The sequence below is a fragment of the Poromitra crassiceps genome, assembly GCF_964638095.1.
Source record: "Poromitra crassiceps genome assembly, chromosome: 19".
NCBI lineage: Eukaryota > Metazoa > Chordata > Actinopteri > Beryciformes > Melamphaidae > Poromitra > Poromitra crassiceps.
The window spans coordinates 9,198,889-9,225,535 of NC_139646.1; the positions used below are offsets into that span (position 1 = coordinate 9,198,889).

Sequence of the window (26,647 nt, forward strand, 5' to 3'; positions counted from 1 at the left end):
ACAGAGGAAAGCTGGCTCGTGCAAATAGATCCAAATTGTGTAGCGCCGTATAAACAGAAGCTCATGCAGTACTACCATACAAGATGGAGGTGTCAGAGAAGAGAGGCTCAGACAACCAACAGGCTGAACACCCTGTCACCACTGTACCTGACTGTCACTCTGGATGTCAAGTGGCACAAAAAGGTACTCATGTTCTGAGGAGCCATCAGCGCAGATTTTATGACTGCAGTCGGTACAAAATTATACCTCTAAATGGCTTTTGAATAGGGTGGCTGTAGAGATAGAATAGCACCCCAGGCCCGGTAGAAAAGGCAAAATTAGAATGCATGCCCACCTGTCACCAGAATCCACATTTCACTCATTTGATACTAAATTAATCTATTTAAAAACCAATACCAAACTCTCTCAGAGGTGCCCATTCTACCCCTATGAATTTATGAATATGTAATTGAGGGGAAACCTGCTCACAAATGAAGAGATAGAGTAAATGAGTTATGTTATAGCTATTGTATGGCTTGAGAAATGGATCTGTCCATGTTTGTCTGTCAGTAAAAAGACAATTCATGTCTCTATTAAAAACTGCATGAATAATTCATGAATTCATGAATGAAATATTGGTCCATGTGAAAGTGACAATATAGTGATTTTATGTGGCAGTTATCATCTCACAGGGCCTTATAGTAGGCATCGCTCAGTAAATGAAAATATAATTATATTAAATATAATACATGGATTCATTTCACATAAATAGACTATGCCTCGGCCTTATCAATATAAATGTCAATGCAATCTGTTCATGCACGTGTCGTATACACATACAATAGAATAGCCCCATACCACCTGATGATAAAGTTGTATAATAATACAGTATGGTCTACTTTCAGTTTTGTCCCTATGGCGTTTGAGAAGAAGCAGCTATGCATACTGTACTATTTATCTGTGATTATTAATAGCTGAGCTCACTGTTTGCACTAAATGTTAGGCTATGTTATGATCAGTTGTCTTCCTTTTCCCCCCTCAAAATTTTACTTTGAAACACTATAGAAATGACATGCCGAACACTTACACTAAAGCCCAGAGAAACAGAGAAAGACTAATTGTTCAACTTGCGAGCAGTGCGAGCATGCGACATGTGCAAGGCATGCTAGAAATGAGCGCACGAAGGGCACAATATTTCTAGTTATGCTCATATTTCAACAGAGACTCTGGAGACTCTGAGAGAGTGAAGACTGATCTTTTTTCAGTCCAGTGATGGAGGCCTTACTGTTGATCAAGAATTCAATAAATCTGGCCTACATATAGATATGACAGTGCAGGTTATAAACAGTAGAATCATTTTCCTTTACATCAATTTCCATATCATGTCCATCCCTTTATAGAAGTCCTTTGGTGTGTTCCTCTGTTTGATACAGCTTCTTCTCAATGTACCTAAACACAGGATACATGATACATACTGTAGGTCTAGTTTTATCTGCTCACACACGACCAAAGCACCTGAATCAGAGACTGTAACCTTGACTACGCATGTAATTTGGGTAATATTAATCAGCGATGCAGGCTCTCTAATGCTCTATATTTATTAAGAGACTAGCTGTAAGTTTGCTAATGGTAACCTAATGGTCACCTAAGTTAAACACTTAGGTGATTGGCTATTGCAGAGAGGGAAAGCGTGGGTGACTGTGAATGGACAGGGCAGAGGCATGAATGAAAGGGGGGCATGCATAGCAATGTTGAGCTGGCCGTTGGCTGGGAGGTAGTATTCATTATTGAAATTAGTCTAAGACATCACGATGTGTGTTGAAGTACCGGTCGCTTGTTATTGTATCCATTATTATCAAAGTCTCGAATCTCTCCCCTGTGGCTTGCCACACCACGCATTACCATCCGTTAGTTAGGACTGGCTCTTTCTCTGATAGCACAGCCGTGTCATCAGCTCCACCTCTCTTTTCAGGTGCGTGTGTCTCCGTGTCGACACACGACCAGCTGTGCTTCGCAAACAGCTGCTCACATGTGACATGCCGCGGTGTCTCAACAGCCGGTGTGACCTGGAAGCTGTGTATATGGAAAAGCGCCAACTCTTCACCCCGGATGTCAAATGTCAGTCTCACCCTACTCCCTACACCTAGATCTACATGTATATCCTATTAGATCTGACTGCAGGCATTTATCAATATACAGCAAAACCCTAATAAATACTGAAAATAAGTGGGGAAAGATTTGATTCTACAGATTAAGGAAGTCTTGTCAGACTGTGACCTCCTGCCGCAAGATGTATCATAACTAAGCAACACCCCTGCTGTCCCGGTCCTTGCTCCAACCCTTCTGCCAATCTGGGGAAAGTTGCTAGCTCATGCTTCCAATACTCACTGGCAGGTAGCGCGTGGGAGGCTCACGCTATTCCCCCCAATTCCCCTCCCACCCAAACAGGCACCCTGACGGACCAGAGGAGGCACTAGTGGAGCGACCAGGAGACATACCCTTAATCCGGCTTCCCACCCGCAGACACGGCAAATTGTGCCTGTATGGAAGCCGGGGGTATTAAAACGGGTGCTCGAACCTGTGTATTGGGAGGCATCTACGGCTGCACTACCCGGACGCCCTACATGCAGAAGTTTTGATTAATTCTCTTGTAGTCTAATCATTAATTATCTTGCATTTAATCAAATTTCATCTAGGCTATTTCAGGATTCTCTGTAATTATATTTTGTAGAATAATGAACACAGATGGAATCCGCCTAATTTCATTAATTGAAGTTTCAAATGTGTCTGAAACACTGATTAGAGAATTAGCTAAAGAACAAATTGTAGACTATATGGAAATACGTTTTTTGTATCTTTCTTCTTCTTTGTCTGTAATGAAAAATTGAAATCATACTGAAATACCAATGAAGGAACACGTCGATCTGTTTATCATTCAAATAAGTACAGTATAAAACATTAAGCCTTGGCTTCTTCTGCTTCAGGAATAAGAGAAGTGTAGATTTCTTCACATATTTAAAAAGTCTCTCTGGCTCTTTAAATCACTTTTAGCAGTGTCTTTTAGCGCTAGTTAAATGCCACCTCATGTTGTACAAACTGGAGGTGTGAGCAGACTGAGTGAATTCAAACAGCTTCATCTGAGAAAGGTTTCTCAGCTAAAAACAGATAAAACATTTTAAAGACTACCAACGGTTCGATTTTGGAGAGTGGAACAAGGTCATTTCAAAACTGTTTTTGAGGCAAGGCAAGTTTATTTTCATTTCATACACAGAGGCTTTACATAAAATGGATAAAACGAAAGGAGCACAGAGTGTCACAAGGTAAACATTAAGATCCAAATTAAGGTCACGCAGTGCAAAGTAATTGGCATATTATTATTTTTTACTTTTTGAGTGAATTCATATGCATATTATATCTTAAATTAGCTATTTTGAATGAATTCTGTAAGTTTGTTCTCCAAACCCAACACCACCCTCCCACCGCCCCACTTCCCCATATTGCTTATTCACAGTTACATCCTACTCTTGGCTTGTGTAGCCTCACCGTCACCAGTTGGGACTGTAATCTTGTGTTTTGGCCTTGCCAACCAAAACAATATGAAGTTAGGATCCACTTCTCAGGCTCTCTCATTTTCAGAGGTAATTCTGGGCCGTTTACTGGCAGTACTGTCACTAGGTTTACAGTAAGCACTTCAGAAGACATTTTTTGAGTGACTGTTCAGATCACATGGGTTTTATGGGCAGATATAGAAGTAAGGCCATACGGAGACATGCTGCTGCATGATGTGGCCAAGAGGGAGCAATTAAGAAAGAGAGAAGAGAATATTGCTGTTGCAATTGCTCTTGATATTCTGAATATATTATGTATTTCTCAGAAGTTGCCTTCCATATCCTATGTATGCTATATGGACATCTTCAAATTGTACCAATGACACATTCTAACTACAAAGGCATTTTTGAAGTAAGGGAAGTTTAATTAGCAACTGGGAAACTGGCCTTAAGTCGTTTTCTTCGATTTCAGTTTTATTACGACTGCAGTGGAAATCGTTCCTCAATCTGAAGATTCATACACCTGTCGTTAGATGGTAAAATATTCCTTTCAGAGTTAGGTGTTTGAATGCAGATGAAGAGAACCCGACTGTCTGTATTGAAATTTGATTTTCCACTGGGATTCTACAGCATGCTATTACTATCTTTATACACTGAAACATACAAGGTGCAGGGGATGACTTCCAGGAAGGTGTTTCAAATGAATTAAAGGGAATTGCATTCGACTTCTCTTTGGAAAAACATATTTTGTATCCATCCAACTTTTGGAATAATTTACCATACACAAGTGCGCCAGGAGTGCCAGGAGTTTTGATCATTCCAAGGTACAAAGGGATAAGAAATTGATAGGATAATAGAGAATCTATTTGGGAAATTGCATTCACATGGAGAAATTGTCAAAGGAGGGGCCGTCTATATTGTTAGTCTCTAGTTTATTCACTTGTGACTTTTCTCCATCACAATGAGCCTTTTTCACAGCAGCCATTTTGTGTCTAAAAGGCAACATAAACACAGGTGCAACCAAAACATTAACGAGGGCCCCAGCACTATAACACCTAAATGGATTGGAAGTTGGTGGAAACCCTCATTAATGTTTTGGCTGCACCTTACCCTGCCTTTTAGACACAAAATGGCTGTTGTCAATGTAGGACCTTTTGTAAAACTAATTCATTCTAGTTCATCATGGCCACAGCGAGGGGCTGGTTTAATCAATCATTGGCTGCCTGCTCTCTGTCTCATGGTCTTGGTCTTCTGGGAGAATTAGTCAACAGTGTGTGTTTCACCAGTGGAGGGCAGATCACCTCCACACCGACTCAATACTCATCAAGAGCATGGATACGTCGACATGTCTAATCAAAATAGCTGTTGTTGAAAATGATAGATACGATTACCGATGCATCTCGATGCATCTCGATGCATCTTAAATCAATGCATCATTTTTTTCCGCAATACATGATTTATTTTTTCTCACTTTCTTTTTTCTCACTGTGTGGCTACTTTTAAAATAAAAGTGCATTTGGAATTGCATTGTATTATGATCCATAAATAAACAACTGCATGTACTTCCATTATATTTTATTTGATTATTTAAAAAAAAAAAACACATTTTTAATAATCGATTTTTGACATTTGTGAATCGATGCAGAATCGTGCACGTCCGCATCGCGATGCATCTTATAATCGATTATTTTTGACACCCCTACTGGCTATACTATAGTAGTGCAGTATGTTGTGTACGTTTGTTGTCCGTGTAAACAAATTCAATTCAACAATTGCCACAATGACTTTAAATTTCTCCTAATATGTGGACACATAATCACATCATAAATCTATCAAATGAATATGCCATGTAGCTGAAGACTAATCAGGCATTATGACGGACTTATTCCTTTTTGGTATACCGTAGTTTATGCAACATGCAGTACCACCAAAGTAGGTTTAGTAACTTAAATAACCTCTGAAAATGAATCCAAGCGTCACAAATCTTGAGAGTAAGAACAGAGGCTGGCTGAGACAATAAGAACAAGGGTGTAGCCAGCAGCAAATTAATTACACACCAGGATGGCATGTCACAGCCAAGGAAGGAACGATCATTTTATAATCATGCACAGTTGAGGAAAAACACCAGTTTTATTCATGTCTTTGGGATGGAGTGGCAACCTACGGAATCTTTAAAAAAAAGGCTTTAGCAGTGAGAATGATCATAATTACATGGCTAGCCTCATAATTATTCAAATCTGTACAACAAGGACACTGGGTGGCATCCATCTTTGTCATTTCTGATTTTTAAATAATAGATTCTTGCATTAGATAGATAATAATAGATTCTTGAAAGAGCAGGTAGGCTATGCACGCAGTGCAGGCCAGGGCAGCTAAATGTTCATCTCATAGCAAGTGTGGCTTGTCCCATTCTCTCTAGGCTACTCATGGTTGTTGCTCAGATTGCTAAAGATATGGACACAGCCAGGCCCAGACTATAATGGAATGAGTAAGCAATGGCAACACAGTAGTTCAAGTCCGAAGTTTATATGGTGATGACTGTTACAACCAAAACAAGTGAGTTAATATTAAAGCCTGTCAAATAGCAGCTGATTGTTTCATTATTTTTGACTTTGCACATTGGAGGAGCTGCAAGGTTACAGCAGTTACTGTATTTTGTGTCCATAATCCCACCAGGCCAAACGTGTACTATGCATTGATGGTGCCGCGTCTATGTGCCGACAGGCCGCAGTGCCGACAGGCCGCAATGCCGATAGCCCACAAGCAGAACCAGCTGAGCGAGGCGGCGCACAGCGTGTCGGTGGACCGGCTGGAGCTAAGCTCTCCCAGCCCCCACGCCTAAACCTAACCTCCCCCAGACCCTAACCCTAAACCTAACCTCTCCCACGCCTAAACCTAACCTCCCCCAGACCCTAACCCTAAACCTAACCTCTGCCACCCCCCACACCTAAACCTAAGGTCGGCATTAACCTAAGGTCGGCATTGCGGCTTGCGGGTGGTCGGCATAGCGGGTGGACCCCTGGTGGTGAGTGACAGGTGGTTCGTAGGTGCCAGGTGTTCTCAGAGACATTTTGGGACTGCAGCAGTTCCTTCAGTAGAGCAGCAATAACAGCCGAGAGATGAACCCCTAAGATTGAGGAGGAGGCGGCAGCAGGCGGTTTCTACACAGATAATACAAGTTTAATCTCTGTGCTGTGCTGCCGCGCACACAAGCAGTGAGCCACCACAGATTTATACTCCCAGTAGTCTAACGTTATCTAACCACACAGCAAACACACACACACACACACACACACACACACACACAGAGCTACGAGAGAAGTCTGCATATAACCTGAATTACACTGATTGCGAAATAAGTTATGCATGATAAGGAAGGAAATGCAGTAATATTGTGTTTACATGCTGGAGGCTGACACAAGGAACTATCTTCTGCAATAGAGAGTGTGATATGAATCAGAATTTGCTACCAGCTTATTCGAAAGAACTTTTCCAAGTTCCGGAAACTGTAGAAGAGCAGCGTTCTACCCAAAATGATGAGGTGATTATCGTCGCCGTGGTGACATTGATTAGGCTGACATGCTGGGATTGCAATAGAATCAGCCCCGAAATAGCTTAGATAAGAAGATAGAATACAAGAAAACATTTAAAGAGATAGAATACACAATGCAGCTACTGTGTTTTCAGTTTTTTGGAGGACTCAGGTTTCTGAAGTCTTTTTCTAACCTGCTAAAGGCTAAATCAGTGCTTCATTCTCTGAGCCGCTTGACAGCAAGGCTGACACAAATCTATGTTTGTCCTTAACTGTCCCTCCTATACTGTAGAGAGATTATTTGAATGACATTTTAAAACTCTATATTGATCTTCAGAGGGAAGATAGTTAAATACACTCTCTCCTGATTGTTTTTGCCCATCATGTTTTAAGTGGTGGACGTTGAAGTTCTAAGAGCCAATGTTAGTCCGACTTTGCCCTTGAATAATGTCAATCGCTCTGTCAATGCGAGTTGATGTACCTCGAGTTATGCCTTATTGGGCCGGTGTGTCACATTTGGCAAGATGAATGATCACAGCAATATATTCATCCTCACTACAGCCATCCATCAGACGTCTGAACTGTCAGCAGAGTTAAGCCAGCAGCTTCCCACAGCCTTTCCAGGAACATTAAAAAAAGAACAGCACGTGGATCACACTCGCACAAGACTTATATGACTTAATTCAATCACTGTGAAAGCTCTCATAGGTAGGGATGGGTACCGAGACCCGGTACCAAACGGGCCCAGGGGCCGGATTTCGAGATACCGGAGGATCAATAAGCTTTCACGTTAACGGTTCTCTTATCGGTACTGGAGAAATTAAGAAAATAGATTTCCTATTTATTTGCTACATAAACGTTGTTTTGCACATCCAGATCCTCTTTTCCACGTTGCTTTCTCTGTCTCTCATCAAACGAGAGACAGGTAGTTGCCAGCGAGTAGCCGACACCCTGACTGAGGAGGGGGCGGGGCTGGCAGCGCACACACATGCACACACTGAAGGGAAGGCAGCTGAGCCGAGGAGAACAGAGACCGCAACACGGAGAGATCAAAAGTCTGGTTGTACTTCACTCGAGTTGATGCTGACAATTCACGTTGTCATAAGTGCGATAAATCATTCACTAGCAACGGTGGAAACACGAGCAATTTGTCTAAACACTAAAGTGCATCAAATAGGTACAAACGGAGAAATGCACAGTTTTCGACAAGCTAGCTCACACGACTTCATCATCTGTCAATAATGACCCGGTTGTGGTTACCCATGATAAACGGACCCACCTCATCAGGTAGGACTAAACATGGATGATTAAGACGAGAGTAGTAAACATTATCCAGCTGTTTGGGTGTGTTAATAATCAAAAACCCAGTCTGAAATAAATCAACAGAGCATCATCTCTCAGTTGTCCAGAGCAAGGGGGGATATTTATAACCTTGCTTGCAAGATGGATAACCTCGCGAGATCAAAAGAGATTCTCCCGACGTAATCCATCTTGTCATGCACAGGCAGTTAAGATGATTGGCCGAACCATGCCAGCTCGACGAATCAGTGGCAGCCTTAGGCGGGCTTAGGCTCGTCTGGGCAAGTAGTGGGTACATGGTCTTTGTAGTTCTTTTCACTCGTCAACATGGCTGCCGCCGCGGAGGTGACAGGCAGTCTGAATGGAAACGAATGTAACGTTCCCAATTCTATGTATTAAATTCTAAAAAACGACCCTCAACATTTGGGAAGGCTAAGCCACACAACTAGTTCGTTATAATCTAACGTCATGCTTTGAAGGCGACTTTACGACGATGAGGACGGTGAGGCGGGCCTTGTGACCTATACTGGATTCAGCCGTCAGGGCGGCGATCTGACATGCAGCGCCTTCACTAAACGGGACCTCAAGTGGCGTGACGTCCATCTTTATTTATGTCGATCCCTACTCATAGGGATGGAACACTCACGGAGAAGTTAAGAAGTTTTTGTTTAATTTTAATTTTATTTATTTGCACATATTTAAACACAGAAACGTACAATAGGAAAACCGGACAGGAAAACAGGAAACCTTAAATGGGCTTATTCTGAGTCTCTACCTCAAAAATGAAAACCAACATTCATAATAATCGGGACAAAGAATAGAATATAAACAAAAACAAGAGAAAAGAAATAACAAACAATAAATAATGAGAAGAGAAGCAACAGTAGAAAAAAAAAGAACAAAAAAGTCTCGGCAGTGAACCTATAAAGTTTAGCCACAATGGAATCATCTCGCCCCATTTTCTAGGGTTACGGTCTGCCTGCTGACACCTTACATACACATCACAAGAATTCCTCTCGTAACACGATGTCATCACATGGTTGATGACTGATGCTTCATCACTACAAAAGATACCATGAACCGATTTAACCGATTTAATAATCCTTGAGAATTATCAACTCTCAATGCACAAAATTAATTTGCCTGTATTGTTTGGAAACTCCAATCAAACCGCTCCTGTCTCCGCTGGCGCTCCCCTAGACAGAGTATTTCACTTTTATATGTATTTCTGGAAATTGGCTCCAGGCAAGGTAAAGTGGTGGGAGAGCCACTTGCTGAAGTAGACAGTGATGGCCATTTTTATCTGTTAAAAGAAGAGTGGGAGGCAGCGCAATCTACAACACAAGGCGCAAGATTAGATCCATCCTACTATGATCCTGAAATTCAAGAATTATGGCCGTGTTGCTGTTCACAACCTTTCAAAGGAGATTGGATGCTGACATAGAGTGAAATGCATGTTTATGTATGAGAAATATAGTATAATTCGCGCGTGGCCCCAGATATACAGTATCTGCTGGAGTAGGGGGATTTTAGACTGGGCAACAAAAGAAAACCATTTCAACAATGTACTGTGAGGGGTCGTACGTGGGGCACAGGTTCGCACCCCCGTGTTACCTCTGACTTGGTCAGGCATCCATAAAGACATGATTGTCTGTGGGTGCGAAGCCGGGATTAGGGGTATGTGTCCTGGTCGCTGCACTAGCGCCTCCTCTGGTCGGTCAGGGTGTCTGTTCAGGGCGGAGGGGAAGTGGTGGGAATACGTCCTGCTGGTGAAGCTCCCCGCTGTCAGGTGAAAAGAAGCGGCTGTGGCGAATGCACTTTTACCATGAGAAGGAGCATCTAATACAAGAGTCACTCTGAAACAGTGGATTAGCCCAAGTCGCTTATGGTTACTGAATGACTCAAGTACGATGAGAAGAGTTCTGATAATAGGATGCTTCACGCTCCAACAAAGTCTCACAAATAATATGCCTCTCTCCCTATTTGTTTGTGGCATTCATTTATTTTCTAATTATGTGATATTTTGAAAGTCAAATTAATCATTCCATTCAATGCTATCAGCGGCTTTTCGTTATTGAGTTTAGCTCACTGCGCGCGTAGACGGGGATTTTAACGCAAGCCTGATAATTACAAAATAGATTAAAAAGAGATGTTTTTGTGTGGACAGAAATGAGCTAAAAAGCCTTGTACTGTATGTAAACATATTTCAATAAGTTTCTGTTCTCGATATTTCTCCCTTCTCTAGCTTTAGGGTTAATGCCAATAAACTTTATCTTTCTTTGTAGACACAGGTTTGATTTTGAAACCAAGTGAGATAAATGTAGTGGACAGGACACAGTACCAATGAAATGTCAGCAGAAGCACGTCACCCTTTTTGATGCACACAAGGCAAGGCATGCTACCAGGCAAATAAAGGTGTTTCTAGGCAATGCTCAAAACCCCCTACACAGGGAGTCTCTGGCCTTTATAAAATTGACAGAATGAGGTGAAGGTCGAGGTGACCTACAGTCAGCAAGGAGAGAGGGGATTCAGGAGGAAACAAAAGCTAATACTTAGAAAAGAGACAGTTCACTGTTAAATGCTGTGTGGAGTGTTACACAAGGATACAGTATATAAGAAGCTGGTGGGAAGTGGGGAATATATGACAGGGTATTAGTTTAAAACTTCTTAAATCCTGTGGCAGCCAACTCTCTCTGTGTAGACTAGAGCTTTTCAGAAAAAGGCAAGCATTACTGTAGCTACTTCCTTCCCACGTTTGTTCAATCACTTCACAGCTCAGACTGCAGAGTGTTACTTCAGAGTCATATTAACCCCCCCCCCCCCAATATGAAATGAAACTCCACAAAATTAAAAGATTTTTGCAACCTCATTACCTATTACTACCACATCTATACTATAATGACGATAGCGTCTGTCTCTCTCTCTGTCTGTCCTTCGCGTATCTCCAGAACCGTTGGTCGGATCGACTTCAAACTCGGGGGGTGCGCTGATAGGGCCGCCCACATGTAGGCCCCTCGCTCACTCTGTCTGGAGCCGCCCACATGTCGGCCCCTCGCCCATTCCGTCTGGAGCCGCCCACATGTAGACCCTCGCCCATTCCGTCTAGGGCTGTCCACATGTAGGCCCCTCGCCCATTCCGTCTGGAGCCGCCCACATGTAGGCCCGCGCGCATTCCGTCTGGAGCTGCCCACATGTAGGCCCCTCGCCCACTCTGTCTGGAGCCGCCCACATGTCGGCCCCTCGCCCACTCTGTCTGAGGCAGCCGACATGTAGGCCACTCGCCCATTCCGTCTGGAGCCGCCCACATGTAGGCCCCTCGCCCATTCCGTCTGGAGCCGCCCACATGTAGGCCCCTCGCCTATTCCGTCTGGATCCGCCCACATGTAGGCCCCTCGCCCATTCCGTCTGGAGCCGCGTACATGTAGGCCCCTTGCCCATTCTGTCTGGAGCTGCCCACATGTAGGCCCCTCGCCCACTCTGTCTGGAGCCGTCCACATGTAGACCCGTCACCCACTCTGGAGCCGCCCACATGTAGGCCCCTCGCTCACTCTGTCTGGAGCCCCCCACATGTCGGCCCTCGCCCACTCTGTCTGGAGCCGCCCACATGTAGGCCCCTCGCCCATTCCGTCTGGAGCCACCCACATGTAGGCCCCTCGCCCATTCCGTCTGGAGCCGCCCACATGTAGGCCCCTTGCCCATTCCGTCTGAGGCAGCCGACATGTAGGCCCCTCGCCCATTCCGTCTGGAGCCGCCCACATGTAGACCCTCGCCAACTCCGGAGCCGCCCACATGTAGGCCCCTCGCCCATTCCGTCTGAGGCCGCCGACATGTAGGCCCCTCGCCCACTCTGGAGCCGCCCACATCTAGGCCCCTCACCCATTCCGTCTGGAGCAGCCCACATGTAGGCCCCTCGCCCACTCTGGAGCCGCCCACATCTAGGTCCCTCACCCATTCCGTCTGAGGCCGCTCACATGTAGGCCCCTCGCCCATTCCGTCTGGAGCAGCCCACATGTGGGCCCCTCGCCCATTCCGTCTGGAGCCGCCCACATGTAGGCTCCTCGCCCATTCCGTCTGGAGCCGCCCACATGTAGGCCCCTCACCCACTCTGTCTGGAGCCGCCCACATGTAGGGCCCTCGCCCATTCCGTCTGGAGCCGCCCACATGTAGACCCTCGCCCATTCCGTCTAGGGCTGTCCACATGTAGGCCCCTCGCCCATTCCGTCTGGAGCCGCCCACATGTAGGCCCCGCGCGCATTCCGTCTGGAGCTGCCCACATGTAGGCCCCTCGCCCACTCTGTCTGGAGCCGCCCACATGTCGGCCCCTCGCCCACTCTGTCTGAGGCAGCCGACATGTAGGCCACTCGCCCATTCCGTCTGGAGCCGCCCACATGTAGGCCCCTCGCCCATTCCGTCTGGAGCCGCCCACATGTAGGCCCCTCGCCCATTCCGTCTGGAGCCGCCCACATGTAGGCCCCTCGCCCATTCCGTCTGGAGCCGCGTACATGTAGGCCCCTTGCCCATTCTGTCTGGAGCTGCCCACATGTAGGCCCCTCGCCCACTCTGTCTGGAGCCCTCCACATGTAGACCCCTCACCCACTCTGGAGCCGCCCACATGTACGCCCCTCGCCCACTCAGTCTGAAGCCGCCCACATGTAGGCCCCTCGCCCACTCAGTCTGAAGCCGCCCACATGTAGGCCCCTCGCCCACTCCGTCTGGAGCCGCCCACATGTAGACCCTCGCCCATTCCGTCTAGGGCTGCCCACATGTAGGCCCCTCGCCCATTCCATCTGGAGCTGCCCACATGTAGGCCCCTCGCCCACTCTGTCTGGAGCCGCCCACATGTAGGCCCCTCGCCCACTCTGTCTGGAGCCGCCTACATGTAGGCCCCTTGCCCATTCCGTCTGGAGCCGCCCACATGTAGGCCCCTCGCCCATTCTTTCCGGAGCCGCCCACATGTATGCCCCTCGCCCATTCCGTCTGAGGCAGCCGACATGTAGGCCCCTCACCCATTCTGTCTGGAGCCGCCCACATGTAGGCCCCTCGCCAACTCTGGAGCCGCCCACATCTAGGCCCCTCACCCATTCCGTCTGGAGCCGCCCACATCTAGGCCCTTCACCCATTCCGTCTGGAGCCGCCCACATGTAGGCCCCTCGCCAACTCTGGAGCCGCCCACATCTAGGCCCCTCACCCATTCCGTCTGGAGCCGCCCACATCTAGGCCCTTCACCCATTCCGTCTGGAGCCGCCCACATGTAGGGCCCTCGCCCATTCCGTCTGAGGCCGCTCACATGTAGGCCCCTCGCCCACTCTGTCTGGAGCCGCCCACATGTAGACCCTCGCCAACTCCGGAGCCGCCCACATCTAGGCCCCTCACCCATTCCGTCTGGAGCCGCCCACTTCTAGGCCCTTCACCCATTCCGTCTGGAGCCGCCCACATGTAGGGCCCTCGCCCATTCCGTCTGAGGCCACTCACATGTAGGCCCCTCACCCATTCCGTCTGGAGCCGCCCACATGTAGGCCCCTCGCCAACTCCAGAGCCGCCCACATCTAGGCCCCTCACCCATTCCGTCTGGAGCCGCCCACATCTAGGCCCTTCACCCATTCTGTCTGGAGCCGCCCACATGTAGGGCCCTCGCCCATTCCGTCTGAGGCCGCTCACATGTAGGCCCCTCGCCTACTCTGTCTGGAGCCGCCCACATGTAGACCCTCGCCAACTCCGGAGCCGCCCACTTCTAGGCCCTTCACCCATTCCGTCTGGAGCCGCCCACATGTAGGGCCCTCGCCCATTCCGTCTGAGGCCGCTCACATGTAGGCCCCTCACCCATTCCGTCTGGAGCCGCCCACATGTAGGCCCCTCGCCAACTCCAGAGCCGCCCACATCTAGGCCCCTCACCCATTCCGTCTGGAGCCGCCCACATCTAGGCCCTTCCCCCATTCTGTCTGGAGCCGCCCACATGTAGGGCCCTCGCCCATTCCGTCTGAGGCCGCTCACATGTAGGCCCCTCGCCCACTCCGTCTGGAGCCGCCCACATGTAGACCCTCGCCCATTCCGTCTAGGGCTGCCCACATGTAGGCCCCTCGCCCACTCAGCCTGGAGCCGCCCACATGTAGGCCCCTCACCCATTCCGTCTGGAGCTGCCCACATGTAGGCCCCTCGCCCACTCTGTCTGGAGCCGCCCACATGTAGGCCCCTCACCCACTCTGTCTGGAGCCGCCTACATGTAGGCCCCTTGCCCATTCTGTCTGAGGCAGCCGACATGTAGGCCCCTCACCCATTCCGTCTGGAGCCGCCCACATCTAGGCCCCTCACCCATTCCGTCTGGAGCCGCCCACATCTAGGCCCTTCACCCATTCCGTCTGGAGCCGCCCACATGTAGGGCCCTCGCCCATTCCGTCTGAGGCCGCTCACATGTAGGCCCCTCGCCCACTCTGTCTGGAGCCGCCCACATGTAGACCCTCGCCAACTCCGGAGCCGCCCACATCTAGGCCCCTCACCCATTCCGTCTGGAGCCGCCCACATCTAGGCCCTTCACCCATTCCGTCTGGAGCCGCCCACATGTAGGGCCCTCGCCCATTCCGTCTGAGGCCGCTCACATGTAGGCCCCTCGCCCACTCTGTCTGGAGCCGCCCACATGTAGACCCTCGCCAACTCCGGAGCCGCCCACATCTAGGCCCCTCACCCATTCCGTCTGGAGCCGCCCACTTCTAGGCCCTTCACCCATTCCGTCTGGAGCCGCCCACATGTAGGGCCCTCGCCCATTCCGTCTGAGGCCGCTCACATGTAGGCCCCTCACCCATTCCGTCTGGAGCCGCCCACATGTAGGCCCCTCGCCAACTCCAGAGCCGCCCACATCTAGGCCCCTCACCCATTCCGTCTGGAGCCGCCCACATCTAGGCCCTTCCCCCATTCCGTCTGGAGCCGCCCACATGTAGGGCCCTCGCCCATTCCGTCTGAGGCCGCTCACATGTAGGCCCCTCGCCCACTCAGCCTGGAGCCGCCCACATGTAGGCCCCTCACCCATTCCGTCTGGAGCTGCCCACATGTAGGCCCCTCGCCCACTCTGTCTGGAGCCGCCCACATGTAGGCCCCTCACCCACTCTGTCTGGAGCCGCCTACATGTAGGCCCCTTGCCCATTCTGTCTGAGGCAGCCGACATGTAGGCCCCTCACCCATTCCGTCTGGAGCCGCCCACATCTAGGCCCCTCACCCATTCCGTCTGGAGCCGCCCACATCTAGGCACCTCACCCATTCCGTTTGGAGCCGCCCACATGTAGGCCCCTCGCCTACTCCGTCTGAAGCCGCCCACATGTAGGCCCCTCGACCACTCTGTCTGGAGCCGCCCACATGTAGGCCCCTCGCCCACTCCGTCTGAAGCAGCCCACAGCCCACATGTGAAGAAAAATAGATAGCAAAGAGACAAAAAGGTGCAGTTACCCATACCCAGTGCAAACTAGAAAAGTGCACTCAGTAGATACAACAAGAAGCCGGAAGTACATCAGTGTACACACACTAATATCAGCATCACACACCCTAACAACCATGGACTGTATGTAATATCTGGACTACCTGAGCTATGTTTTTGACATGGCAAAATGAAGCTCACTTCCCGATATTGTTTGATTTCGTTTGATTGGATGAATGGATTTTCCTGGTGCATTGTGGGAAATCTGTTCAAACCTGGAGCCGGGAAAACAGGAAGGGGCGTGAGCATGGACGGGACTCGGGGGAGGGTCCGAATTGCTCTCTGAAAAATTTCCTCCTAGCCACGACATCCATCTTGTCCAAGTTGTTTTCCCCGCTAGCCGTTAGCTTGGCTAACAAATGTTGCTAACGTTAGTTGCTATCGCTAGCCTTGCTCCATTGCTCTCACAGTGAATACAGTAGCCCGAAGAAAAACCAGAGTATTATTTCCTCCAGACCTCGCGCAGCGTCACCAGCCTGCCGCTTGCATCTTCCTATCTTCCACAAAATCGAGGTAATCTTATTTTCTAACGTAACGCTAATTGCATAGCATGACATTAACGCTAGCTACATGTCCATTTGTCATTACAGGAGGACTAAGGTTAGACTAGAGTAGCAGAAGTTAACGTTATACAACGTTAAACAGTATTGCATGCTGCACAGATTCGGACGTAGACAGAAAACAAACGCAGTTCTGTTTACCTAGGTTACCTCTTTGAGATGAGGCAGACTCATATGGGGCAGCGCCCCATAGACTCAGAGCATACTCATCTACCAGCTATAGCGTTATATATCTAGCTAACGTTAGATCAACTATCAATGAGGGGGAACAAGAGGGTTAAACTCCTCTGGATAGTTTATCCACCTCTGCATTTACAGTATTTACCAATCGCACGTAGTGTTGGGTAAGCAAACATTAACGTTATACAGTGATTAACAGTGTCATTCATTTCTTCCAGGGGTAGCCGCCGTCCAGTACCAGTAATGGGACACACAACAGAGGATCATGATATTCAGGATATTCTGTTCTCCTGAGATTAACGCTAAACTACATGTTACTGCTGATCAGTTGATTCAACATAGGATATTGCAATAACACACAAGCCAAATGCTGACATGAGAGATTTGCTTTGAACAAGTTGTAGCTATATCTGCCAGTGACCGGAGAATATTGTTATATTTGCTTGTTTTAATGCTTTTGTCAATAAACATTGTCAACAAAGATAGCCTTGTTGTATATTATGATGTATAAGATTGTTGATGTCGAGTGAACACAAACTACGAACCGAAGATTGGACATGACGACGGAGAAACTTAACCGACCAGCAGTCTGCTTCAATCAATGAATGCTTTATATTTATTGAAATTAAATATGGTGATATCTGGTGGTCTGAAATTACTCTCTCTAGCTAGGGTAACTGGCTTATATTGTGTCATATTATTGTAACGTCTGAATCAGCGTTTCATAACTTTATAATAGCCTAACGTTACTGTATAGCCTGGATGACGTTAGCTAATGCTACCCAGCCTACCATTGGCATATGCTGCCTTTAGCTTGTGGTATTATGGTACAGTAAAATTGTATAGTTTATCTGGAATCAGTGTGACAAGATCCCTGCTGCTAGCTTGTCTGCCTTTCCATGTCAGAGTATCTAGCTACAGTATCTTAACAGACTGCATTATGCTACACCATGCAAATATATTTCGATTCAAACAATTAGCTCACCATGCCATGGTGGGCTGGACTGTATAGTATTGCTGTGAAAAAGTTACATTTGATTGTGTCAAGTGTTACACGTTATATTTTTAACTGAGCTTTGCGGAATTACCTCAACACAATTGTGTATCAGCTTTAAATGTCCAATATATACAGCATTAAACAAACAACCAGCAGCATTCAAATGTGCAAAAACGTTATATTTATTGAAATGTGGTGATCATGTCACATTACATAACGTTATGCCCAAATGGTCTACTGCCCAGAAGTGTCACTTTACATGTTTGGTAGGGAATTATTTTCATTATGTTAAACCAGCATTTATCTTCCATAATGCATTAAATCATAATCACAATGCTATAAAGACATTAGCTGATCACCACAGAGCTGCACAGACCAGTTTATCAGATAATCTTGCTGTAAAATGTGTCCAGGTGATCAGCTCTGAAGCCCCAGCTTGTATGGTCGCTGCCCGTCCGCTAAAACCCGATTTTGATATAGCGTTAGGTGTTATTTTGATCAACAGACCTCATAACGGGGATCTATACTGTTAAGGCTGAATTATGCTCACCCTGCCGTGAAGGGCGCGGGGTGGAGCGAGGGCCGGGCGCGTCAAATGATGTAAATTTGTTGGGCGTGGTTATTCGCTACCTCCGTCGGGCGCTCTCCGTGTGACGGATTTTTTTTCTCACAGCGCGAGCAACGCACGGCTTCTCTCCAAACATTGCCGCTTTCAAGCCACTGAGCCCTGAACACTGAGCTGTGTTTTCGCCACATTTCTTGACCCATGTGGTAGGCTATAAACTTTGATTTGCAACTGTTCGTTTTTAGTCATTTCACCAAGTAAATGTGTTGTGTTGAGAGCATTATTGAGAGAGATTAAAAGCAGCACAGAGTAGGCAATCAGGGCTGAGAAGTAAAACGGCTTTCAGTAAAAACAAGTTTGGTGATTCCTTCATGTGCTGATGTGCGGGGGCGTTTGAGAGTGAAAGCGCACTCAGTACTGCACATAATAGCGTTTCATTGCGACTTTTCACGGGCTGTTCTCACTATTACCATTGTACAATACATGCTGATCACTTGGCTGATCACTTCTGATAGTATAATAGCATCTGCCTCAGCGCGAGGTCTGCACGGTGACTCCCGGAGACTTGCGGTGCTCCACCCCCACGGAGCTTTGCTCGAGTATAAGAGCACCTATACGTGTGTCTACTAACATCATTAAAAGATCATAAAGGTAATGCTGTTTCTGGTAGTTTACTTTTAATCTATGGCTACGTTGCTAGCTAGCTAGCCTGCCTTGGGAACTGGTTGTGCTGTAGTTGGGATCATCTGGTTTCCTGTGGCTGGTGTCAATCAAGGATTGACAAATCCCGCCCCAAAAGTTAGTCTTTTTTTATCATCTCTTACTCGAAATTGGAACATCATTTAGAAAACGGAGCCCATGAGAGCATGAAAAAGACTTGAAATTGTTTATTCGGACCATAAACTCATTCGGAAAATGTTTTTTTAAGATACAGACCGAGAGAGAAGTCGGCTCATTTTTCAATTGAAGCCAATGTACGTGTCGTCACTTCTGGACCTGACGTGCGCCCCCCTACGGCCTTTCGGGTTAATGGAATTCCAGGATGGGCTTCAGAAATTTCCCCATTCTGTTGGCCACTGCTAACAACCAAACATTCATCGAATAACAATATGCAAATACATGTATCTTAACCTTATGTAACGTATCCAATCGTTTGAATGACCAAAGATCAACCATATAGGATTAGGTCGGATCAGACGGCGCTGTCCCAGCACTGAGAGAGGGAGAGGGGGAGAGAGAGTAGAGGGAGGGGGGAGGGAGAGAGAGGGTGGGGGGCAGACGGCGCTGTCCCTGGTGACTTTGAAAGATGTATGGGGGGAAAGTGGGTCTCTGCAGACAAGACAAAATAATAGAATATGAAGAAAAATAGATAACACAGAGACAAAAAGGTGCAGTTACCCATACCCAGTGCAAACTAGAAAAGTGCACTCAGTAGATACAACAAGAAGCCGGAAGTACATCAATGTACACACACTAATATCAGCAACACACACCCTAACAACCAAACATTCATCAAATGACAATACGCAAATACATCTATCTTAACCTTATGTAACGTATCCAATCGTTTGAATGACCAAAGATCAACCATATAGGATTGGGATCAGACGGCGCTGTCCCAGCACTGAGGGTGGGAGAGATTAGAGGGAGGGGGGAGGGAGAGAGGGCAGACGGCGCTGTCCCTGGTGACTTTGAAAGAGCGAGAGAACGCGAAAGATAGGGAGATAAAGAGGGAGCAGACGGCGCTGTCCCCGATGCTGAAAGCGTTAAAGGGAAAGAAAATTAGAAATAATGTAAGAGTGGCCACAAGGCACTTACTTTATTTGTTGATGAAGTCCATGCGCATATCCCTCTGAACAAAGATGCAGAAAACTTTATTGTAGAAGTCTTCCTTGTCAGGTGTATTCCTCAATTTCACCAGTCTCTCCTTTTCTATGGAAATCAGATGAGTAAAGTCTGTCATGTCCCATCCTATACGGCTGTAAAAGTCTTACGTTTTAATGCTGAAAGGTCCTCTCCACAGATGCGGTTGTAACAGGTATCTTTAAGGCCAGCTTTAGCGTTGTGGCCTCGGGTACAGACAGTCTCCTGTAGGTCGTGTCTCTCAGAAACCTAAGCAACTGTATAGGTGACATCATTTGTGAACCGTAATCCCACAGAACAGAACGCCACGCTAATTCTTTGTTCAAGGCAGTATATGACACGCGCACAGCATAGGCCCATGATGTACATTGCCTTGTTATGGATATGTCGCGTGACATATCGCAAAACCACAGATATTTGGGCTTTGTTTGTGATAATTAATTATATTGAATTTCATCCAATTCGATTGCAATACACGATGCAGCGTGTATGTCACTTTTTACCTTTATAACCCCCTTTCACCCACACACTGTCGCTGGTGGAGAACAGTAGAGGCCGAGGGAAGCAGAACGGCTTGCTAGTCTGGCCGCACGTGAAAAGTCCATTGTCTTCGGTTCCTTTCTTTGAGTAACTTCTGTCAGGTCAGGTGTTGGCTTTCCATTTGCGACCACGGTCTTTTCCCCCTCAAAAGTAAATGTTGTAAATTGTTTTAAGTAGGCAACCATATATCCATGTTGGTAGACGAAATAAATGCAGAAATAGCTAGCGAAAACGACTCGCGGAAACTCACTCACAGCCCGCCACAAGTGCAGAGGTCAGAGGACGGCGAGCAAGACGGGTGTCACGGGGTCAAAATTAATGCAAGAAATCGCCGTACCTGTTGAGAAAAGCGCAGTGCTTCATGCTTGACACTGACAGACAGTGGGACTCTGGGAGAACAACAATCTCAACAAATTAAAGTTAAACAATAAACAATAATAATAATTAATAATTAATAATTAATAATTAATAATTAATAATTAATAATTAATAATTAATAATTAATAATTAGTAATTAATAATTAATAATTAATAAAAAAAAATCCTTATTAGCCTAGGTGAGGCAATGCCTACCCTGCCTCCCCTGACCCACACATGCTTGGCACATATGGAAATAAATGCAGAAGTGATTCTGTGAGCAATCCCAATGCTAGGCTATGCAATGCTGTTTTCATAGTGCGGTGTGCAAAAGAAAAATCTAAATTAACGCATTTATTCAGTGTACATTTAAAAGTGCGCAAGTAGAATATCTATTATTAAAATTACTCAAGAGTAAAATTATAGCATTACAAAAAAATACTTAAAATGTACAAATTGTTAGGAGTCAATGTTTACATGTGTGCCCTCAGTTGCTATACACTTGTGTCATGCTGTACTGTCCTGTACATAAGTTCACTCTGGGTGCAGTATTGAAATGAGCCACTGTTAGGCGCTAAAGCGCTAGGTGTGTGTGGACGCGTGCTTGCGTCATCACTATGAGTCAGAGAGGTGTGCCCACCTTCCATGTGTGTGTTCCATGGATGTATTAAAAGAGCAGGTTCACCTTTTGAGAAGGCTGAGCCATCCTACAATTTGCATAGCAGTAATACTTTGATAGTGAAAGGCACAAGTACCAAGGAACAAGAACTGATAAATGTGGAATCCATTAGAGGCATCAGTAGTGGCCAATCAGAAGCCCCCTCACAGCTCCATGCTGTGACCCACACTGGGCCCTTAACAGCCTGTGAAATCCTGATTGGAAGTCATGAACCGTCACCATGGCGATGCTTTCTGCCACGCAGTGTCATTCGGAGGAAGTGGAAATGTCACCGGCCCCTGCAGGCACACCGTTCTGCACAAGAAGTTAACCCAACTGCATTAACAGAACCACACCGCTGAGCTGCAACCCCAGAGGAAAAGAGAAGGGACGAAACATACTGCAGAATTATCACAACCTTAATGAGCACACGAAGGCTTTTAGACAAGCAAGAACATCATCATCATCTCTCCAGTGTTCGGTCTTCTATACAGTATCTGACTGCTTGTCTTAGACATTGCCTGACATTTTGGTATATGCCAGCCAAATGCCACGCATCAGGGACAAGTGCACACGGCGATTTACTGACCCTTGTAGCAAAGTTGACACGGCCAGTTCAAACCCACTAAAACATTAACAATGCCACTGTCTCACACACGCACGCACACACATACACACACACATGCGCACACACACACACACACACACACACACACACACACACACACACACACACACACACACAGGGGACGATAGAGCCCAATGGGCTCTATCGCTAAAGCGCTAAATTAACGCCAGGGGGGAAGATAGCGTTAGGCCGGTATTTAAGGCCAAAACGCCTATTCTGGCCTATTCTGGCACTGCGCCACGCCTCTTCGGCTTAAAGCGCATTTCGGGGCCTAAAACCATGATGCTATCTTCCCGAGGCAGGCGCAAGGCGCAGTTTTTTTTGTGTTTAACGCCAGTTTTAGCACCTAAGGCCAGTGGGAAGATAGGGGTCAATATGTTAATTACAACATGCTTGTGCAAGGTCAATGTCATTTATACAACTAAAAAAGAGTTTTATAAACACCATGATGAATTTAGTAATGTATCATTTCATCAGCAAGGACACAGTGACGACTAAATTGAAGTAGCACTGAAATACCGACTTATTCAGGTCGATGAATGCCTTGTGAATTTCTCTCTGCCAAACCTTCCAGAACAGCTTAGCGGGATTTGAGAATGAGCAGTCAAACTGTTTTTGTAATGTGCTGAAGCACCAGTGAGGTCCTCTCTGTTGACAGATTTCATTACTTCCACTCTCCGCGGCTTTGAAGTATCGCTCAACTTTAAATTATCTCTCTCCCAACCATGACCCCTTAACCAAACCAGGGTTCGCATCCTGCGTGTCTCCTAACACACACACACACACACACACACACACACACACACACACACACACACACACACACACACACACACACACACACACACACACACACACTCTTACATATACACAAAGGCTCTTGTTATAATTAGGCTATTATATATATGCCTTTTTCCCCTGATCCCTTCCCCCCATTTTCTCCCCAATTGTACTTGGCCAATTTCCCCCTGCTGACCCAATCGCTGCTCCACCCCCTCTGCCGATCTGGGGAGAGCCGTAGCACCATGCTTCCTCCGACACATGCACGGTTGCCAGCCGCTTCTTTTCACCTGACAGCGGAGAGCTTCACCGGCAGGACGTAGCACGTGGGAGCTGATCACACTATTCCCACCAGTTAGGCTATTATACAGTACATACACCATGCTTATCGATCTCACATAACTGCTGGTGGAGTGATGGTCTTACTTTACTTTTCTTAATTAATAGCAAAGCACCTTTTTTTGGTCTTCATGGCGCTTCATGACTTATCTGGCTCCTCACCCTGCTGCCGCTTGAGGAATGTTCACTCATTTCACTGTGACACTAATTGTAAGTCTCTCTGGATAAGAGTGTCTGCTAAATGCCGGAATTGTAAATTGTAATTGTAAGATGAATATGGTCTTAAAATATAGAGCAAGGCTACTATATAAAATCAAAGACATTCTTAGAAGGAGGAATTGCAACTCCAACCTCTAGTTAATAATGAAATATGGAACATTTAAGCACCCATGAAATAAATCTCCCTTAAGTAGAAGAGCACTTAATTTCCCCCCCATCCCATGGTGTTTGGTATTAGACATCAAAGCGAAATCCAATTAAGAACTGTTGGGTGAATTAAATACGACCATTTTTTTGGACCCCTCTCTCCCTACTTCTTACCTCTTCAGCCCTGTTTTTAAAGTTGCTCACTGTGTTGAATTCCTCCGTTTACATCTTAGTTCAAGTTGTTCAGCACAATGCTAAACTTGTGGCAGTTGATATTTAGTGAGTCTGACTTCGGAAGGACTTTGGAATTCGAGTGGCAGATTTGAACCTGCATGCAAAATGCAAACATCTACAGCAAAAGGTACAAGAAATGAAGTTACTCGTTCTGTTATCATAGAGGCCATTTACCCCTCCCATTAACATTAAGAGGATGCATTGCATTTACATTTGTGTTCAATGTGGTCACAATGCGTCCAAAGACTACTGGAAATAGCCCAGGGGTGATTAGCAGTCTGATGTTTCTTTAGGGATCATAATGACGATATGGGTAGAACACAGGAAGAAAACTGTCTATTTACATCTAGTAACAGCACGCTGCCATGTGGCCCCGACGGAGCGCATTCAAGGACTGGCTTGGACACTATTTAGATCACAACGCCTAGGATGCTCCAAATCGCACCGGATAACACTGGGTGAGTCGTCAGATAATAATTAATGTGAGGAGAGGGCTCCAGGTTAAAAAAAAAACGAAATTCTCCTTTAACGGCTGTGGCTCAGGTAGTGGGTTGACCACTAATCTGGATAAAATAGGTCGGTGGTTCGATCCCCAGCTTCTCCGCTCCGCATGTCGAAGTGTCCTATGGGCAAGATACTGAACTCCAAATTGCTCCCGATGGCTGTGCCGGCACCCTGCATGGTAGCTTCCTGCCAGTGGTGTGTGATGGGTGAATGTAGGCACATTGTAAAGCGCTTTGGATAAAATTGCTATATACAGTAAATGCAGTTAATTTACCATTTTACAATGTTAGTGCCAAGTGTATATGGCCTCATAGAGATTTGGTAATAAGACGTGTATATTTAACAGGGATGTTTGTGTATTTGGTGGGAAATTGTACCCTTAACCAGCTTCCTGCAGCCACAGACAGCCAATTGTGTCTGTAGGGAGTAGGGACGCCCGGCTAAACCGGTGGTAAGAGGGAGGGGGGGGGGGGGGGGCGGGGGGCAGAACCTACGGCCCTTGTGTTGGTGTAGGCAAGGGAATAAACCGTTGAGATAGACCAGCCAGGCGCCCCACCTATTGAAAGTCAGCCCTTGATCGAGCTTTTGTTTTTTTAAAAAAAGGAGAGAGAGACAGAGAGAGAGGAGCGCAAACCAGTGAAAGTGCATGTGAGTAGTACTACAGCTACAGGCCATTCTGCTTTATATAGAAGATGTCATGTAGGTGTGAGTTAAGGCTGCAGAAGCCTATCGGTGCTCTCCTATGTCTGACCTTGGCATCTGGTTACTACCCTGTTCCTCCCTGGGCTCTGAAAGCTTTACAGCCTTCATAATGGAGGACAATGACATTATTAAAGCTTTATTTCACCATAAACAGCTGCCTCTCCCAGCCCATCTCAAAGGGATTGAAGATCAGGTTAATAAAAATGCACTTAGAGAATGTCAAACAGCTGCTTAAGGATGTTTTAGCCTACCAATTAAGGCTTTCACTCCAAACTCTTCATATTTTGAGAGCAATTTGGTACCATCTATTATTTGCTCAGTTTTTCAGTTATTCTCCCAAGTCTTAATGGATTTACTTATATGTCAACATTTATTTTACGTCAGGAACCACTGAAAAGCTGTGTTTAAAAGAATTATAAATATCTTGTTTTGAAATGTCAAATAACTTAATAAACCAAAACACAATATGACAAAGCAAATTACTTACCGGTAATGGCTTTTTAGAATCCGGATCTTGTTTTGCCATACCTCCAGTAAATAAGGTGATAGCAATAAAAAATATATTTTACACTGTACTAACCCCCTAAAAACTGCAGATTATTTTGAATGATTGATTGTTCCGATCGCCTCAAAAATTTGCTGAAATACTTTTACCAAAAATAAGTGTGAATTCTCTATATGCCAGGCTATATGCCAAAAATATGGCCAGGCAGCTAGCTGTCGGCTTCTGTCAGGAAAGTTCAAGAGAACACAGACCTCCATCACTGACAGCAGTGCACCATACAAAACCAAAAATGACAGGAGCTGCACCTGGACTCTGATAGACCTCCCAGGTCATGACAGTATTCGTTTTCAGTACATGGAGAAGTTCACGTCTGCAGCCAGAGGCATTGTGCTTGTGGTTGACAGCGCCAACTTCCACAAGGAACTGAGAGATGTGGCTGAGTTCCTGTACTTTTTGTTAACGGATACTGCGATCTATAGGAACGTTTCAACTCTCTTGGTGGCATGCAACAAACAAGATATCACCATGGCAAAATCAGCCAAACTGATTCAGCAGCAGCTGGAGATAGAAGGAACTGAACACATTGAGAGTGACATGCTCAGCAGCCCTAAGCTCTCAGGATGGCTCAGTGCGTGGCACCGTGCATCTGGGGAAGAAAGGAAAGGACTTTGACTTTAGCCAGCTGCCCATGAAGGTGGAGTTCCTGGAGTGCAGTGCACGTGGCAGCATGAAGGTGGAGTTCCTGGAGTGCAGTGCATGTGGCAGCAAGGGTGAAAAGGGGCACGCAGACACGGAGAGCCTGGAGAAGATCCTGGCTGAACTCTAAAATCAGCCAGTCGCATTCTGAGTGCAGAATCTGCCTCATGGATCCAGCACAAACATACACCATATAATAAAACACCTGCAGCCATCATCTCATCATCCTACTATAATTGGCGGCCTGTCTGTCTGTCTGAAGTTGCAAGGTGCACTGTTGCTCCAATCGCCCCTAAAATTTGCCAAAACACTATTCAGGGGTCTGGCATGAGTTTGTTCGCACACACACACAC

The 26,647-nt window shown here is 46.5% G+C and overlaps 1 pseudogene across 1 annotated transcript in view; it reads left to right on the top strand.

The window, feature by feature from the left end:
• Positions 1–26,424, top strand: part of LOC310793874 (signal recognition particle receptor subunit beta pseudogene) — a 46,344-nt pseudogene extending 19,920 nt beyond the window's left edge. The window contains exon 3 of the transcript in view: positions 25,779–26,424. The product of the transcript in view is annotated as a signal recognition particle receptor subunit beta pseudogene (transcript). The remainder of the gene's footprint in view (positions 1–25,778) is intronic.
• Positions 26,425–26,647: the final 223 nt, after the last annotated feature.